Here is a 17,302-nt window from a genome sequence, read left to right as displayed (position 1 = left end):
TATATATTTTCTTACATCAAGTTTTTGGCGCCATTGCCGGGGACACGGTTTGAGGCGTATTAAGAACGACTCGAGTTAGGACTTGCCTTGTTTACTACTTGTTTTTCTTATTTGTTTTGTTTGTTAGTTTAAAATAGTTTATCTAATTATAGTTTCTTTTTATTTTAATAGTTGTATGCGACGTACACGATCTCTAGGAACACCAGAAATTGAAGGATTTCCCGAACCAGAGAGAGAGCTTTTTGAGAGACGTTGTACAAAACCGTCTTCCAGTTCATCTACAGCCGTCGGTAATACGTTCTCTTCTCCTACTTTTTCTAAACCCGTCATTAGGGATAGGATTATGGGCGACGCGAATCCACCACCGAGGAGGACAGTTGCAGACTGGGCCCGTCCGGTAGATGCTGGCGCGAGATCCAGCATTGCTCCACCAGCTATTAGAGTTCAAACGACTTGGTATATTCCATCTAATGTTCTGAACACAATTGCTCATTCTGTTCAATATCACGGGTTACTCCATGAGAACCAACATGCAGACCCAATTTCTTGAAAAATACGATCCTCTGGCTAAGGCCGCTCGTTTGCGTAACCAAATTCATTCTTTCCAGATGGAGGACACCGAGAGCTTCTACGAGGCGTGGGAAAGGTTCAAAAATCTACTTTCGTTATGTCCAAACCACGGCCTACAAGACTGGGCGGTTGTTGAGAAGTTCTACAACGGAGTGACGTACGCAACTCAGAGTATGCTCGACACAGTTGCAGGAGGTAACCTACTGACAACGAAGGATATGGATGAGTGCATTGCCTTGTTTAACGGTTTAGCCATGAGTTGATACCAGCGACCACCAGTTAAGAGTACCAAAACCGTCGATTCCCTATCACGCGGCATGCATTTGGTCGACACGAGCACCGCACTTGCGGCACAAGTTGAAGCGTTAGCAAAGATCGTGAAGGACTTGCAGGTGAAAAGTAAGTTATGTGAGATCTGTAGAGGGTGACATGATATTGTTCAGTGCCCCGTAGGTTTCCAAGAGGAGGCAGTCGACTTCGTTAATAATCCAAACCGAAATCAACATTCTTTCAATTATTATAATTCGGGGTGGAGAGGTAACAAAAATTCCAACCGGAGGAACGGAAATCAGTCCGGCTTCCAGCAACGCCAGAGCCTATTCCAGGATTCCGGTGAGGGAACGAGTAGTGGGGAGAAGAAGCCCACGTTAGAGGAGATGATGGAACAACAAACACAGATGCTGTCGCAACAAACACAGAAGCCCACGTTAGAGGAGATGATGGCACAACAAAGAAACTCAAGAGAAATTCCTGGAGCACGAGTCATTCATGAGAAATCAAGGAGCGTCAATTCAAAATCTTGAGCGTCAGATAGGAGAGATAGCAAGTCGTCTAAATGAGAGGTCGCCAGGTACACTTCCAAGTAACACTAAACAAAATCTGAAGGTGTTCGCGAAGGCTGTGACGACAAGGAGCGGTGCAGGGGCACGTAGCGAGCCCGTGATTCAAGAGGCGACGAGAGCAGTCGTTAACGAGCCTGCGGTAGATGTAGAGGAGCAGGTAGACGAGGAGATTCAGTTGGAGTCTCCAACTGCCAAGGTGCATCAGAGGCACAACCCCGGAAGTTCAGCACATGCCGAGAACGAACCATTACCCAGCACACCACCGAGAGTCTACAAACCTAGACTCCCATATCCCGGGAGAGTCCATAGGGATAGGGACGAGGAGCAGAACTCCAAATTTCTTGATCTTCTGAAGCAACTTCATCTTAATATTCCTTTCCTTGAGGCACTTACGCAAATGCCCAAATACCCAAAGTTTCTTAAGGATATTCTTTTGAACAAAGAGAAGTTAGCCGAAGTCTCTTCCATTCCTCTGAGTGCTGGTAGCTCTGCAGTCTTGCAGAGAAAGTTACCATAAAAGATGTCCGATCCTGGGAGTTTCACAATTCCCAGCATCTTGAGTGATAATACGATCGTCCATGCGCTGGCAGATCTTGGTGCCAGTATTAATCTCATGCCGTATTCCGTGTATCGCAAGTTGGGTCTAGGCGAACCGAGGCCCACCCGTATGAGTATCCAGCTTGCTGATCGTTCTGTGAAATACCCCCGAGGGGTGGTCGAGAACAAGCTTGTTCGCGTTGACAAGTTCACCTTCCCGGTGGACTTTGTCATCCTGGATATGAACGATGACGATAGTGTCCCACTCATCTTGGGCCGACCATTCCTTGCCACAGCACAGGCACTGATCGATGTCTGCGAGGGTAAATTAATCTTAAGAGTTGGGGATGAGAACGTCACCTTTGACGTTCGACAGTCTCTGAAACACCCCAAGTCTGCTAATGACTCCTTATACTTCATTGATACCATCATGGAGCATGTTGGGGAGTTTCTCAGCGAAATATGTGGAGGGTCTGCCTCCAACACCTAGATTCTCGATAGGGAGATTCCGGAGATTGAAATGGTTGTCATAACCAATCAGTCCTTAAATGACGACACCGAGTCGCATACCCCTGAATCTGGCGTGTCTGCTGAGATCGTACGAGATGATCCGATGGACCGACCTTCGGTCGAGAGTCCTCCTCTTTCCTTAGAGATTAAGGATTTACCTTCCCATCTTGAGTATGCATTTTTAGTTGAAGAGAGGAAGCTTCCGGTTATCATTGCATCTGCGTTGATCGAGGTCGAGAAGGAGAAGTTGTTGAGGGTGCTACGAGAGCACAAGGAGGCTATTTCTTGGAAGATTATCGACATCAAGGGTATCAACCCGTCGTTTTGCACTCATAAAATCCTCATGGAGGAAAATTTCAAAACTGTCGTCCAGCCGCAACGGCGGCTTAATCCAAAAATGCAAGAGGTCGTAAAGAAGGAGATCATTAAACTCCTTGATGCGGGGATCATTTTCCCCATTTCTGATAGTGCTTGGGTGAGTCCAGTCCAAGTGGTTCCTAAAAAGGGTGGCATGACTGTCGTCACCAACGAGAGGAACGAGCCTATTCCCACGAGGACTATGACGGGATGGCGAGTCTGCATCGACTATTGCCGATTGAATGATGCCACCAGGAAAGACCACTTTCCTCTCCCATTCATTGATAAGATGTTAGAGCGTTTAGCAGGTCAGCAGTACTACTACTTCCTAGATGGTTTCTCCGGGTACTTCCAAGTTCCGATAGCTCCCGACGACCAGGAGAAAACCACTTTCACCTGCCCTTACGGAACGTTTGCTTACAAACGTTTGCCGTTCGGACTTTGTAACGCTCCGGCCACATTCCAAAGGTGTATGGTGGCCATTTTCCATGATATGATCGAGGAATCCATGGAGGTGTTCATGGACGATTTTTCCTTATTTGGGAGTTCCTTCGATCATTGTTTATCAAATCTCGAGAGGATGATGTCCCGCTGCGTTGACACCAACCTAGTCCTTAACTGGGAAAAATGTCATTTCATGGTTCGCAAGGGCATTGTTCTAGGTCATCGAATCTCAAGTGCGAGGATAGAGGTTGACCGGGCAAAGGTCGAGACCATTTCTAATCTTCCTTTACCTACTTATGTGAGATCAATTCGTAGCTTTCTAGGCCATGCTGGGTTTTACTGCTGGTTCATCAAATATTTTTCTAAAATCGCGAGACCCATGACCAAACTTTTGGAGAAGGATGCTCCATTTGTTTTTTCTGAGCAGTGTATCGAGGCGTTTGATCTTCTAAAAGACAAACTCGTTAACGCCCCAATCATGGTTGCTCCCGACTGGTCATTACCATTCGAGTTGATGTGTGACGCGAGCGACTTCGCAGTCTGAGCGGTTCTTGGACAACGGAAAGATAAACATTTCCATCCGATCTACTATGCGAGCCGGACCTTAAATGGCGCACAAGAAAGCTATACCACCACCGAAAAAGAGCTTTTAGCTGTGGTGTTCGCTTTCGACAAATTTAGGTCCTATCTGGTTTTGTCCAAAACGATTGTTTATACGGATCATGCCGCTATTAGATATCTTTTTCAGCAAGCAGGATGCTAAGCCTCGTCTGATCCGATGGATCCTGTTGCTTCAAGAGTTTGATATAGAGATCCGTGATAAAAAGGGGGCCGAGAATGTGGCGGCTGATCATTTTACACTTCTAGAGGGAGTTGATTTAGAAGATTCGGGAGTTAGGATCGACGATCGTTTTCCGACGGAGAGTCTGATGTTTGTTACTGCACAAGAGGAAGGTTTTCCATGGTTTGCTGATTTCGCGAACTATCTTGCTGACGGATACCTCCCAAAGATGCATTACCAGCAAAAGAAGAAATTCTTTGCTGACATCAAATTTTACCCTTGGGACGATCCATATCTTTTCCGCATTGGTGCTGATCAGCTTATTAGAAGGTGTGTAGATGTCAAGGAAGGATGGCAAATTTTGAGCCATTGTCATGTGGGACCGACTGGAGGTCACCACGGTGTGAGTTCTACGGCAAAGAAAGTCTTTGATTCTGGTTTTTACTGGCCGTCTATCTTTAAGGATGCTCATCTGTTCGTTAAGAGTTGTGATCGTTGCCAGCGTGTCGGCAACATTTCTTCGCGAAATGAAATGCCCCAGAATGCCATTCAAGTTTGTGAGGTTTTTGATATTTGGGGTATTGATTTCATGGGACCGTTTCCATCTTCGCGTGGAAACAAATACATACTCGTGGCAGTCGATTACCTGTCTAAGTGGGTTGAGGCCAAAGCTCTACCCACCAATGATGCCTGAGTGGTAGTCCGTTTTCTAAAAAGTCTATTTGCTCGTTTTGGAGTCCCGAAAGCCTTGATAAGTGATCGAGGTACTCACTTTTGCAACTCGCAGATGGATAAGGCGTTGAAACTTTATGGGGCCACCCATCGACTTGCGACCGCCTACCACCCACAGACTAGTGGGCAGGTAGAAGTGAGTAATCGGGGAATCAAAGGTATTCTCGAGAAAACGGTTGGTTCAAATCGTCGGGATTGGTCGGACAAATTAGATGATACTCTGTGGGCCTTCAGTACAGCCTACAAGACTCCGACTGGTTCCACACCATTTCGGATGATTTATGGGAAGGCCTGTCATCTTCCTGTTGAATTGGAACACCGCGCTTCATGGGCCCTTCAAAGGGTTAATCTTGATTTACCCGCCGCAGAGGGTAATCGTTTCCATCAAATACACGAATTAGAGGAGCTCCGGGATCACGCATACACACAATCATTTCGGTATAAGGAGCATACGAAGGAACTGCATGACAGGAAATTGAAGGGTAATAAGCAGTTTAAGTGTGGGGATAAGGTTTTACTGTATAACTCACGGTTGAGGTTATTCCCGGGAAAGTTGAAATCCCGATGGTCGGGACCGTTCACGGTCACTGAGGTTTTCCCGTATGGCACGATTGAGATATAATATCGAAGCGGGAAATTTAAGGTGAACGACCATAGATTGAAGCACTACATAGGAGAGCCGATAACTGATCAGACAGTCGAGGTGTTCTACCTTGACTCATTCACCGAGGAATAGGCGTGATGGATGCATCACTCGGGAGACAGCCCGAGTTGTAGAGTTTGTATTATGATTCTCTTTATTATCTGTTTTTTTTTGGTTTATTTTTATTTATATTTATAAAAACATAAAAATAAAAAAATAAAAAAAAAAAAAAAAAAAATTTCAAAAACACAAAGATATGTTTATTTTTTATGTTTTTGTTTTCTGTTTTATACGCCGCTACATGCGAGCGAGTTTGAGTTTTTATAGGTATTATTATGCGCATGGTAGCTCTGATGGCGTTTTGGAACTGGTTCACCCAAGGTTGCGGCCGCGAATGAAATGCTATACGGTCGTTCGTTCGAGTCATACACAGCTGATGAAGAATCTGCATCTAAACCAGGGGAGTAACCCGTTCTCTATTTTTATTTCCATTCTTTCAAGTTTTAATTTTATGCTTTACGTTTTATTTTTATTTTATTTCTTTTCCTTGTTCTCATCGAGGACGATTTCGTTCTAAGTGTGGGGATGGGAATTTATTTTACTTAGTTGTAGAAATTTTTTTTTTTAAAAAAATAAAAAGTTTTCACTAATTTAAAAAAAATAAAAAGTTTTCACTTGTTTTTCGTTTTCGTATGTTGTTTATGTTAAAAAAAAATGTCCCTTGTTTTTAGTTTCTTTTGCATTAAAGTGGGAGATGATGATATTTATCGGAAATCGGTTTTTCAAACTACTAATAATATGAGATAAATTAAAGAAAACGCACTTAACTTGGGATGTGTCGGTAGGCTCAGCCTTGAAAATGAAAGGGCGAATTTGATAAAACGGTTAAACGGAAATCTTTTGTGGGTAAAGCGTTTTGTCCGTGGAAAATAAGTAATGAAAGGTCGGGCCATACTCAAGCCTCAAATTTTGGTATGAAAAAAAAAGTGGTAGTATCATGAGTTTTAAAAATCTGAATACGTTATCATATGATGCTTGGGTAGGTTTAACGTTAGAGTATGCCGTGTAGCTGTGATATAAATCTTAAACTGCTAGTTTAGTGTTTTACACCTCATTGGCGTATGGTTTTATAACCTTAAATCCTGTATTGATGGGATGCTTCGGGTCCGAAGACCATGGGTCTGTATGCAATCTATTTATCTGGGTATTCACAATTCCTAAGTGGGGTTGTGGATATTTAAAATAAAGCCAAAGAGCAAACCCTTAGAAGTCTATAAACATGATCACAAAAGTACAAAAGTACAAATACACTACAGACTTGATCATCCACGCTGTTAGCCATGTGGGGTCCCTTGCTCGCGTCTCATTACCATTAAGAAACGGACCACAAGGGATACGCTACATGTAAGTCCTACAGATGAAATTTTGCATACTCACTTATTGCGATGGATTTGGGGTATTGCTTGATAACGGGGGTATGTCATGTTGTGGGGAACACTAGCTATTAATAAATTGAACCTTAATCGTATCTAATGCTGCTTGGTAGACTTTGATGCTTAAGCTTAGGTGGACAAACAATACCCTTGATCATCTTAACTATTCATAAATATGGAGCAACAAAGTTTTAATTCTGCTAATTTTGAGGTTTAAGTCAAGTTGGGGTGGTCTGGTCTGGTAAAAGCTAAAAATAAGCGGGTCTTAATTGTGTAAACCACTAAGTAATATTATTTTCGGATCTTATTTGTCCCGGTAAAGATTAAGGCATGGGTTTAGGTGGACAACAATATCGATGATCGTGGTTTTTGCGTTTTTCTGAGCTTTAAAATCTAACCTATATGTTTGATTTGACTTTGATTTTTCGATTCTGATCCAACTGCAGTCAAATCTTTTTCAGGGACGAAAAAGTCTTAAGTGTGGGGATGTTTGATGTGTAGTAAAACACACTTACTTTCCTTATGATTTTATCATAGTTTTTATGCTTAAGGGGCCTTTTTGGTCAAGTTTCAAAGCTACAACTCAAGGCCCGACCCAAGCCCACAAGTTAGAAGCCTTACATGATATTTATTAAGTTAATTAACTTAATTTTCAGTCATTATCCAGCCCTAAATCCCGAAAATAAAAAAAACCCAAACTCCTATCCATAGTTCCGATCGGTAGCAGCAAAGGAGAAGGAAAAAGAAGAAAAGTTTGGCGGCTGTGGTGGCTGTGAAGGCTGGAGAGGAAGAAGAACACCAAGGAGACTCTTGTGCAGCTTCTAGGCATCAAATACATTCATAATCTCAGCCATATAACCTTAAGTAATCATCTTTAAACTTTGTTTTTTGTTCAAGAACCCTAACTAGTTGAATTGATCTTTTTCTTTGGATTGTTTTGCAAGTAATTGATTGTTTGACTTTGATTTAGTTATTCTTGGATCTTGAATGAGTTTGATTATGTTTAGGTTGATGTTTATGGTGTTTTACTTGAATGTTAATTGCTGTCCAAACTTAATGTTAGGCTAATCTTGTTTGTTCTACCTAGGTTTGATGAATATTGTTAGGTTTTGACTAGTAATATGGATTGTTAATGATCATGGCTTAAATTGTTAATGTAAAGTTTTATTTAACAGTAAATTAGATTGTGTTTAGTGGCTGTGTTTTGTTTGATTATACCTAATAACCTCGTGCTTTAATTAATTGAATCGGTTTTGATTAGTTGTTGCATGTTTAAGGCTCTTTACTTTGTGTTTAGGGTTTATTTGCGGGAAGTACAACCGTAAGGATAAGTGGGTAAATTAATTAGATAAAATCTGCTGTGAAACACCTTCTTAGAGACCGAGAGGTGATAAGAAGTAAACTTGTCTCATTACTTTTACTTGTTAGAATTAAGATCGCGCGAGAGCGGGTTTTGTTCTTGTCGGGTTTGGGTGTTTGAGCGATTAGTTGGTCTAGTTTAAGTTAAGTTGAATTGGTCCTCTATCCTTGGTTGCGTAGTATTCATTTCCATTAGGCTAGTGTGTCGGTGAGACCGAGAGGTGAGTCGGCATTAGAACACGTTAATAATTTGTTTTCCCGGTTTGTTCTTAAAATCAAATAAAATAAGTTAGAGTTTGTTAGTGAGACCGAGAGGTGATCTGACCTTCTTGAGCGAACCTTAGTTGTGTCATCCTTTAGGACCGGTGTCGTGAGAGTTTTCAATCCATTGTCTTGTCATCTCCTTCAATATGATTCTTATCTAGGTTGACGTTTTTATCACTGCAGTCAAAGTTTCCGAAGTTTTGTCAAAAGTTTTCATTTAGTTAAGTTATGTAGTTAAATTAAATCTAAAAAAATCAATTAAATATTTTGGTGAGTCTTGGTTAGAGTTTAGTGATTATAAACGTTTTCACGTGTCTTCGAGTTCGATATCCGGACTTTCCTCATCTGTGCTATACGCGACCGGTACACTTTCCGTTTGTGTGAACTAGGATAGATTGTTTGGTTTTTAAAGATTAGTTGCGACTTGTGTTTTATTTATTTATATATATATATTTTCGCACATCAGGGGCTCGGCCCCTTGGACCATGCTAGGGGCTGCCGCCCCTAGAACCCCGCTTCCAGGTGCGCTGCCCCCTGACCCTCGTTCGTTGACGGTTGTAATTAAACAAGAAATACGATTTGGGTAGTGATAGTTGATTGATACGTGTAATTGTTATACAGTTAGTCGCGCACAGCTAAAGAAAGGAATAACCATTAACGGTGAACGTAACCGAGTTCAGGTGAGGTTTTAGCCCCATTCCTTGATATGTTTTCGGGGATGTGTGCATACTCGATGTGATTAGTTAATACACTTATCCTAAGTGATAAGTATATGCCATATATGACCTATGTGAAAGATATGAATGATTGCTTGTCGGTACGTTAACAATCTTCGGATATTGCATGTACCGTCAGGTTATATTTAAAGAGATGAATGTTATAAAATGTTTGAATGATATATGTGTGTTATGAATGAATATAAGGAATGGCTAGGTACAGAAGAAAAGGGATTGAGCCCTAATAATACTCAAGGTAGAAAGGGACCGGACCCTAATAATATTCGAGGAAGAAGAGGGACCGAGCCCTAATAATACTCGAGGAAGAAAGGGACCGGACCCTAATAATATTCGAGGAAGATAAGGGACCGAGCCCTAATGATACTCAAGGCAGTAGGACGTAATGCTCTTTAAATGTATGAGTATGAATAGATGTAAAGAAAGTAAAGAAAGAATGAAATAAAGAAAGAAAGTATATACTCTTGTATGTACTGAAGAAAGATAAGCATGTTAAGTATATACTAAGTATCTAAGGATGCGTATGTATAAGTATGTGAAAGTATTGTATGTTACTTGATTTACTAGAACTCACTCAGCATAGCTGACTTTTAGTATGCACGCAGGTGGGTAGGATGAGGCAGCTCGCTTGACGTGGGCACATGGCATAGGAAGGAAGAGACTGGCATCTCATGGAAGATTGTTATGTTTTATGTTTAATGTTATAAATTGGAAAGACAAGATGTTGTTTTAAGACAAGCTATGAATTTTTATGCAACGTTTTATGAATGATTTAATATTCCACGAAATTTTTATTTAACTCTGATGTTTAGAACTGAGTTTATTAGTAAATCCAAAATCCAATGTGGGGCACCGGTAACGGGGCCTTACATCATGTTTTGAGTCTTTCTCGCAGCTCTTATTTTCTTGTTATTACTAATGATTACTCACGTTTTACTTGGGTGTTTTTCTTTTCAAATAAGAGTGAAACTGCAGAATTGATCAAACACTTTGTGGTGTTTATGGAGAATCAACTCAAATTAACGCTGAATGAATTCGTTGCGACGATGGAACGGAATTCAAGAATTTTACATTGAACTACTTTTTTTGCAGAAAAGGGGGTACTTCGACAGGTTAGTTCAGCTCGGACACCGCAACAATATGGTGTCGCTGAACGTAGAAACAAAACTCTTATTGAGGCGGCAAGAACCATGTTGTGTGATTCAAAGCTACCATTATTCTTCTGGGCAGAGGCTGTTAGTACGACATGTTATGTTCAAAATCGTGTGCTGATTAACAAGTCACAAATGAAGACTCCATATGAGATCGTCTATGGTCACAAGCCCACAGTTGCACATTTTAGGGCGTTTGGTTTTCCGTGTACTCTACTGACTCTTGAATCAACTCCAAAATTTGGAGCAAAAGCTGATGATTGTTATTTTATCAGGTATGCTAGTCGTACTGCCTACAGAGTCTACAACAAATCAACCAAGCATATAGTCAAATCGTATGATGTACGTTGGTTGGAAAAAATGAGACCGATGCTTGTGTTGGTCCCGACTGGTTGTTCGATTATAATGAACTCTTCAAACCATTCAATGTGTTTCCAGTCATCGATACAGAAATTTTGAGTGCTGATGTTTTACATTATGAGAAAGAAGATTCACCTGCTGTTTCTCATATATCTCCAGTTTTGGATAATGACCCCTCAGAATCACCCGATGCCACTCAGCCAGTGTCAGACAATCAACAAGAAAAGGTTACCGAAACTGTGTCTTCACTAACATCAACAGAAAACAATCTAATAGTTGAGGAGGAGAGTCCTATTCGTCAAATTTTTGGAAGTACCTTATTCTCAGATGTCATTCCTAACGAATACATTGCCAGCAGCTCGTACTCACACAGTACGACGGCATCTGGATGGAAGAACCCTCTCACTGAAATCCTTTAAGATCTATCAAACTTACCGTCCACCAGTTATGTTCCCGAACAATCAATGTGTTTCCATTCATCGATACAGAAATTTCGATTGCTGATGTTTTACATTCTGAGAAAGAAGATTCACCTGTTGTTTCTCATATATCTCCAGTTTTGGATGAAGACCCCTCAGAATCACCCGATGCCACTCAGCCAGTGTCAGACAATCAACAAGAAAAGGTTACCGAAACTGTGTCTTCAGTAATATCAGCAGAAAACAATCCAATAGTTGAGAGGGAGAGTCCTATTCGTCAAAATTTTGGAAGTACCTTAATCTCAGATGCCATTCCTAACGAATACATTGCCAGCACCTCGTACTCACATAGTACGGCGGCATCTGGACGGAAGAACTCTCTCACTGAAATCCTTTAAGATCTATAAAACTTACCGTCCACCAGTTATGTTCCCGAGCAATCAATTCCATCAAGAATTCAGCGAGATCATCCTGCTGAAAATGTCATAGGTCCTCTTGAAACAGGTGTGTCCACCAGAAGTTAGACCAGACACATCAACAGTTGCTTGTTTTCCTGTTTCATCTTAGATTGAGCCGAAGTAAGTGGAAATGGCACTTCAAGAACCAAGCTGGGTGGATACTATGCATGGGGAATTGAATCGGTTTGATAAGCTCAATGTTTGGAGATTTGTTGAGCTGTCTGTTGGAAAAAAAGCGTTGGATACAATATGGGTTTTCCGAAACAAAAAGATGACACGAGTGTTATTGTTCGAAACAAGGCACGACTCGTCGTTCGTGGTTTTTGTCAGGTTGAAGGTTTAGACTACACTGAAGTGTATGCTCCCGTAACTAGACTTGAAGCCATTCGGATTTTTCTGCATATGCCTCGTTCATGGTTTTTACAGGTTATTAGATAGATTTGAAAACCACATTTCTGTATGGCGAAGTTAAGGAGTAGATCTATGTGGATCAGCCACCGGGGTTTGTTGACTCAAAGAATCTTACTCATGTCTACAAGTAAAGGCACTATAAGGTCTTCATCAAGCTCCTCAAGCATGGTATGCTACATTGACGGCTCTTCTTCTGGGTCGTGGTTATAAAAGGGGGACCATTGATCAAACTCTGTTCCTTAAAACCGTTGGGATAGATTTGATTATGGTTGAAATTTACGTGGATGATATTCTTTTTGGTTCTACCAGTGCTGGGTTGTGCTATGAGTTTGAAGAAGTGATGAATAAGAGGTTTAAAATGAGTTTCTTGGGGGGGGGGGGATGACAACGTTTCTAGGGTTGCAAGTTCGTCAGAGTTCGATAGGGATTTTGTTGCATCAAGGAAAGTATTTTGAAGATATGCTTGAAAATTTTGAATTTTAAGACTCCAAGAGTGCAACAACTGCTATGGCGGAAAAACTTCTTCTGTCATCTGATCCTAAAGGGAATCCCGTAGATCAAACGTACTAACGATCGATGATCAGGTGTTGATGTATCTCACCGCAAATCGCCCTGACATCATGTTCGCTGTCTGTCAATGCGCCCGTTTCCAGGCTAAACCAAAACTCTCTCATTTAATTGCTGTTAAATGTATTTTTAGATATTTGAATGGGAAACCGAAGCTAGGTATTTGGTATCCCAAAAACTCAGATTTTGATCTGTATGCTTTTGCTGATAGCAATTATGGTGGAGATGATATTGACAGGAAATCCACATCTGCTGGTTGTCAGTTCTTGGGCGCTTGTCATTTCATGGCAATGCAAGAAACAGCAAACGATGTCCACATCCGCTGCCGAGGCTAGATATGTTGCTGCGTCAGCTTGCTGCTCACAGGTTACATGGATGCAACATCAATTGCTGGACTACGGTTTGGAATTTCTTGACACCCCTATATTTTGTGATAATGATGCTGCTATTGCTATTGTTAAAAATCCTGTTCAGTATTCAAAAACCAAGCACATCGATATTAAAATTCATTTTATTCGTGACTGTTACGACCGCAAACTGATTCATCTTGAACAAGTTCACACTGATAATAATGTGGTAGACTTATTTACAAAACCGGTCGGAACAGGCAGATTTAATGTTCTTGTTGGGTTTTTTAAAATGCTCCGTTTCGATGATTGAGTCTTTTTGAGGTTATATTTGTACAAATTTTAATTTTTTATAAATTTAGGTGGAGAAAAATAAATTATTCAAAAAGAGTGTGTGTGTATTTCTATTAAAAAACTATTAAAAAAATTAAGATATTTGTTTTATTCACTCTCGCTTAAAATCATGTCGGTTGCTGATGTTCGAAGGACATATACTTGTATAATTTTTGTCTTATCATCTACTTGTAGACATACAGTATAGCCATTCACCTAAAGACTGAAAGCATCCGGGAGATTGTGTTGTGTTTTGTTTTAGTTCTTTCACTTAAAATTATGCCGGTTATTCTAAGTTTGAGGGACACATATTTATATATGTGTTTGGTCCTGTTAACCAACTGTGGACATACAAGATTGTCATTCACCTGAGAACTAAGAATGACCAGGGCGACTGAGTTTTAAAAAATTGTCTTCTGTAATTAAAGTGATATGTTTATTCAGTTAACAACTTTTTAGAAGCTTCAAAGCATTTTCAAATGAAAATCGATCCAACCTTTGGAAAATGACAGGTAAATTGATTATGTGTGCCTAACGGGTGAAGTTATTAAGCTTAAAAGGCTCTAGAACAGTCATTGATTTGCATGGTAGCTTTCCATGATGCGTAAAAGTTGATGTGATATAAACTAAATATGCTATACTAACTGTGGTGAGTCATTTTGAAGAATTGTACATATTTCCACATACATCTTCCTGAATGATAGGCAGAAAAGTAATTACCCATTCATACACGAGCTTGTTAGTGTCTTGATCTCCAAAAATATTATGTCCTTGTTCCCTTATTGTTTAAAAAAAATTATGTGTGTGTGTGTGTGTGTATATATATATATAATATTGACTTGTTAAATTTTGTTTTTCAAAGGCTTAATGGGTCACACTAGAACTACAAGGGTGGGACATTCAAATAATTCCTAAACACTCTGAATGAAAGGCATGTAAGTCCGGATGGCTTGTAAGTCCAACGTTTAACCTTAAAGCTTAAAAGTTTTCTAATTATCTATAACAAATTTGATCAAGCACTAGAGGGTTGGAGTCAAATTGGGGAGATATGGGGAAAACAAAATACGACTTGAGAAGAGATAAAGGACATCACATGTCCTTGAGTGATGTCCATCTAAGATTTATGCCAAATTGAACCTAACTCGTATCACTAATGCAATGAAAATCATGCTAAGTCTATTATACCTGCTATCAACCTGTCTCTTTATGTCATAATAACGATGAACATGAATCTTTATGAAAGCATCTTAATCAATATGATTCCATGTTTGGATATTTTTGTAAAGGCGGCTTGTTTATCATAACTGAAATTTGATGCCAAAATTTTGCTAAATTACAAGAAGACCGGGTGATTTACTTTGTTTTGACTGTTATTTTTGATCTTATATTATTTTATTCCATTTTTTTTTGTTTTGATTCATTTATTTTTCTTTTACTTTATTATCACTCTCGTTGAAATGGGTGCTATAAGAAGTCGTTTTTTTTAAACCATGGATCAAGTGTGTGTTGGGCTCAAAGCTTTTTCAATTTATGTGCTTTTTTAAATCTAATATCTTGGGCCAACTTCCCATAGTTCTCGTCTCATCAGGGACTTCGGCCCTTCAGGTTCTCGGCCCGTTTGATTTTATTTTAATATATAAAGTTTTGGAACTGCATTATTGAGATTACTTTTCTCAAAAATCATATCTCTCAATAAATTTTCCAGCCGAAAACCCTTAACCTTCTTTGCTAATTAAGATTTACCACTTCTTGTGCTTCTCATAAATGGATCAAGTGTGTGTTGCAGCCTTTGCAACGTCGAGTCTTTAAACTCGAACAGGATTCAGTTTTGAAAGATGTGCGTATTCAAGAACATGAAGCCAACAACTCAGATAAAGATTCTAAGATTAAAGAGATTTAGTCAAATATGGGTGGTCTTACTGCTATGTACCTAGACCTCCAACAGAAACACATTCGAAAGTTTGGAGATGAATTTAAGAGCAGTGAAGGCGTTGCATCAAAGACACCCACTGTTGATCAAGGTGGCAGTTCCAGTGGCCGTCCAACCACAAATATAGATGAATTTGAGCAACTGGAACAATATCTCTCTGCACCTATAAGAACATATGAGCAATCTGACCGACTCCAAAAGAAGATTCTTATTGTGAAGAACTCTAATCAGAATGTTGAATCTTTCGATCATCCATAAAAGTTCATTATTACTTTGAAGAAGGGTTTCTCAGATAAATACGGTGATCGATCTGGTGTCAGGTCCTGGGGATTTGATATTGATAAGAGTATGTGGTTGATGAAACGCAAGTCTGGAATCCGAGTACTATCGAAAGATGAAAGATTTTGGGTCTTGGAAGAAGGTAGACCTGAGCGACCTCATTAATGCTCCGTTTAATAATCCGAATCATGACAAGAAAGCAACAGACTTCTGAAATTTCTTAAGGAAGCAAGTCGATCATGGGTTCCCAAACATGACCACATCTGAATCGGTCTTAAAGAAAGCTAAGGGGGTTCAAAACTCGAGGACAAGAAAAACAATGGTGAATGTTATGTGGCCTTCAACACACAAGGCAACTCACAATCCTGTGCCTAATGCTATTCCAGATGGGATTCTAGATGATATGGAATTCTAGGCTTATGAAAGTGAAACATCTACTGTGTTATACGTCTAAGAAGGGGTCAGTACCGGTTCGTCGATCCAAAGGATTTGCTAAAGCTTGGGGAGAGAGAAATCAAGACTCCCAACACTTTTCAGATTGTTGCTGAACCAATTTTTGAGGCTGCTTCCAAAGAATATACAAGGATGGTAGCATCAATTATAAGGATGGGTTTTTGGGCTAGTGGATTAAAGGATGCAGACGTGAATATTATGGAACACGATTAAACGACAAAGCTACAAACCAAGGGGGATATTGTTGAATCTATTATGTTTGGTTTGTTTAGTTTGTGTCGTGTATGTTTATGTGAACCGAAATCATGTGATCTCGGTGGGCTTGGGCTTGTATGGGCTAGGTTGTTGCTCTCCTATATATAGATATTGTATGTAGGGTTTAAGGGTTGGCCGTTCACTTTGATTTTGTTGAACGAGGGTTTTGTGTAACAATTGCATAAGCATTAGACATTGAATATACGTATGTTTTGAAGCATCATTGGTGTTATTTACTTGTTTTATTCGTTTGCCTTGAATCTTCTCTTGTTATATTTCGCAATAACATATGGATCGTTGATATTATATTGAAAGATTTGTCTCTAGGACTTACAGGAGAAGTGGTGTGTGGTGACGTTGGCCGGAGAAGTGGTGTGAGGTGACGTTGCCCGGAGATGGGGTGGGGGAGAGGCGTTGATGAGTAGGTAACAATGGTTTGTAAAATATATGATGCTTTATTAGATTTTTTAATTTAATAATATGTTTTAAAATGTTATTTATTGGTTTGTTTAATAAATAGTGTGCCACGCCATTTAAAATGTGCCACGTCAGCTAAAAAAACGAACGGAGTTATGGTCCGTTATGTTGGGGAGTGACATGAGAAAATAAGTTACAAGTTAGTAGTGGTGGGAGATAAATCGTTAATTGGGAGTGTTATCTAGTAATGAGTGAAAGTTGAAAGTATTAAAACCAATATCCCTTAAAAACAAAATGTATAAATGATATATAAACAGGGGCCCATCTCTCTTTTTATCTTTAAAATTTTAACATCAAATAGCCCATCAATTTAAGCAATGCCAATGAAATAAAACATACATTTTTAAATTTTATAAAATTAACCAGGTTAGACGTGGCCTGTGGGTCAACCCACAAACCCACTGGGCCAACTCGAATATGACACGTGTAGACAAATGTGTCCATTCAACCCAAAACTGACCCAGCCCTATTTAAACTAAACACAAACCCACGAATTTGATGTTTGCATCTGTATCTAGGGCTGTAAACGAACCGAACATTCAACAAACGGTTCATGAACTGTTCAGCTGGAAGTTCGTTTACGTTCGTTCGTTTAACAAATGAACCAACACGAACAAGAAACTTTGTTCGTTTAGTTAGATGAACGAATATGAACA

This window comes from Bidens hawaiensis, unplaced genomic scaffold, assembly GCF_021521415.1.
Source record: "Bidens hawaiensis isolate Kalapana, Puna unplaced genomic scaffold, B.hawaiensis_p1.1 tig00034288_1, whole genome shotgun sequence".
NCBI lineage: Eukaryota > Viridiplantae > Streptophyta > Magnoliopsida > Asterales > Asteraceae > Bidens > Bidens hawaiensis.
Note: the sequence above shows the minus strand (reverse complement) of the source record.